Source organism: Neophocaena asiaeorientalis, unplaced genomic scaffold (genome assembly GCF_003031525.2).
Source record: "Neophocaena asiaeorientalis asiaeorientalis breed wild unplaced genomic scaffold, Neophocaena_asiaeorientalis_V1.1 scaffold118, whole genome shotgun sequence".
Lineage (NCBI taxonomy): Eukaryota > Metazoa > Chordata > Mammalia > Artiodactyla > Phocoenidae > Neophocaena > Neophocaena asiaeorientalis.
In genome coordinates this window covers 13,635,172-13,638,264 of record NW_020175528.1, presented here as the reverse complement: position 1 = coordinate 13,638,264, position 3,093 = coordinate 13,635,172, and the positions used below count along the sequence as shown (strand labels likewise).

The 3,093-nt window shown below is 40.4% G+C and overlaps 1 pseudogene; it reads right to left on the bottom strand.

The window, feature by feature from the left end:
* Positions 1-964: 964 nt before the first annotated feature.
* LOC112415866 (protein lin-28 homolog B pseudogene) lies at positions 965-1,741 on the bottom strand (annotated as a pseudogene).
* Positions 1,742-3,093: the final 1,352 nt, after the last annotated feature.

Sequence of the window (3,093 nt, the reverse complement as noted above, 5' to 3'; positions counted from 1 at the left end):
AAACAGGGAGGCCTCCGCTCGAAGTGACGGTTGGAAGGATTGACTCAGTCAAGGGAAGCTGCTGTTGCCACAGTCCCTCAAAAACCTCACAACAGGTAAAAGATTATAACGAGTATCAAAATACCATTGAAAACAATCAAGTCACTACCTTTATACATTGCCCTCCCCTTCATTTCTCTGAATAGTCATCTAATTTACAATCAAAGCATATGAATTAAAATCACTGAAATATCGGCATAGAAATTACACATTCATTGTCTTTTCTGGAGTTATGTATACCAGATTCAAAAAAGCTTATGGCAGTCAGAGGCATATGGAGTTAAGGTACTGCTTTCAAAGGGGGAGGGGTGGAGGACACATTCTACAGATATCAAGAAGAGGCAATCCCAAATTCGGGAGAACTGATGTCTTAAAAACCTTTAGTACCATATGATTGGCAGCTCTGAGATCTGAAGTATCCTTTGGTTCACATAGAAGGTAACAGTCATTTTTTTTTTCCTAATGCAATATAAAGGGAATGGTATTTCAAGAAAAACTCCAAGGGTTATTTTCAAAACCATCTAAAATGCTTCACCTGAATTTTCAATTCTTGGGGATGTCCAATTCTGCGAGGGAGGGTGTGTGCTTACATCTCTATACACACATATATAAAGACAAACCCTCTTTATATATATGTCTACATTCTATAGAAAATCCTCCTACACACACACAGACTCAGGCTCTCTCCCTCTCACACGTGCACATACAGATACACAGAGCATCGCATCCTCTGAGTCACGTGACACATGACACCCTGCTCAAAGGTAATTTGCTTAGAGTGATTTGTCTGTTTAAAAAAATTCACTGTTCCTCAACAGGAGTTAAAAATCCCAGGTCAGCTGCTGTTTGTGCAATACTGTTTCCCTGTATTTGCATGAGGTAGACTTCCCAACCGGGGAGAGAAAACGATACATTAAGAAAAGGGTCATGTCTTTTTCCGTTTTTGAACGGAAGGCCCCGTTTTGCTTTGATCTTCTGGTGCTGCAGATGACTTTGTGGAGGAAGCTTCTGCAGGTGACGTGCCTGGCCACTCTGAGACCTCGGACCTCGCCTCCTGAGGAAACGGTGGTGACGGATAGCTGTACCCCCCGCCCCCACCTCTCGAGGGAACGTCGAAGTGCGTGGCTGAGGCTCTGCTTCCGGTCTTCCCTGAGAAGGGGCGGGCGGCTGCACCCAGTTCTGTGAGGGCAGGTCGCCACCATGTGCTTGATGCTCTGACAGCAATGGCACTTCTCTGGCCGAGGAGGAAGACTACATTCCTTAGCATGACGATCAAGGCCACCACCACTGTAGCATCGGTCTCCTTTTGGTTTTCTTTTTTGTAGTGTCTTCCCTTTGGGTCTTCTTTCACTTCCTAAACAGGGGCTCCCACCAGTCCTGTTACCCTTATTGATTCAAGGCCTTTGGAAGATTTTTTAAATGTGAATTCCACTGGTTCTCCTTCTTTTAGGCTTCTAAATCCTTCCATGAATAATTTGCTTCGGTGTACAAATACATCAACTAGAATATCCACGGGGCTTCCCTCTCGGTTTATCATGGAGATGAATCCAAATCCCATTCACACCTTGAACCACTTACAGTGGCCAGTTCCGTGCAAAATCTGGGATTCCTCCTCTGCCTGCTCTGGCAGCTTCCCGGGCTCTTCTCTACCACCTTTGCTTGCCCTGCCTGGGGCTGATGAAACCTGGTTGAACGACCTCATTGTCTTCTGAAGAACATTTAAGAAATTTCCGCAATGAAGACACTAAATACATTCTGTAAGATATTACTCGAAAACACTCAATATTTATCAACGTGCAGTTGAAAAAAAAATTTTTGTTTTGGAGTACAAATCCTCGTAAGGCACCCGCATCCCGTGTTCCAGTCAATAGTCAGTTACTGCTCCTGCGAATGTATCGATTCTTCGTTGTTTTCTTTTCAAAAGCAACCTAAGCCCAAGTGCGTTTTTCTCTGTTCTCCTCAAATCCTTAATTCTAATTCATAAGCCATAGTTTCTTATTCTCAATAGACTGAATCTCTGAAACACTTTTCCTGCATTTCACAGACTTCTCATACCTCAGGCCATAGTTCCAGAACCATGACTCCTGACCAAACCAAGTCCATAATTGTCTCACCCCTTTCTGAGCTCCTACAGTAGAATCAGACAACCCACTCACAAACTCTGGTATAGTTGCCCTGTGTGGTTCTCTAGTCAGTCATGGTAACCTTCATGAGAACAGGAATCTCCTGTCTTTATAACTAGCACCTCGCATGTCCCTGAGCAAAAATGGGTTCTTATTAATGCTAATTAAATTTAATTCTACAAGAGTTTCTAAATTACAAATATATTTATAACTTATAAAGAGTAAGGAGAAAAACCTTAAATCTTGTCAGAAAAATGGTTCCTCCAAATTATACAATAACCCGAGGGGATGTGAGGATATATGTATACATATAGCTGATTCACTTTGTTGTACAGCAGAAACTAACACATCATTGTAAAGCAATTATACTTCAATAAAGATAAAAAAAATTATACAATAACCCTAAGAACAAGGACCTTTGAGTCATGTTTTTTCTCTTAAGCACCCAGCATTGTGCCTGACAGTAGAAATTTAATAAAAGTTTATTTTTTGGCCTATGGTTGCACAATATGAAACAGAATTAAATGCTATTAAATATGAGAAAAAGAGTATGTATCGAAAATCATTCTATTTTTCAAGGCAAACAGTAATCTGTTTGCTCAGCTAAGCAGATATATACCTGAAGAATTATAGGTCAGCATCCACTATACAAGAGCATATAATTAGGATTTCTGTTTATTTAGTGCATTATTATCTTAAATAGCATCACAATTTTTACACATAACAGACAATAACATAATCAATGAGCCACAGTCTCTAGGATCATAATAAAGAATCTGAAATCTGCTCAAGAGACTGCAGTTTTTATGACTTATGGTAAATTAATATGTCAGTATTTATTCTCAAAATGCAAAAAGAAAGGGTTGAGGTAAGAATGGGCAGGAAGAGGGAATTCTGATTTTGTCAGAAGTCTTTCATATTGATTCCGATT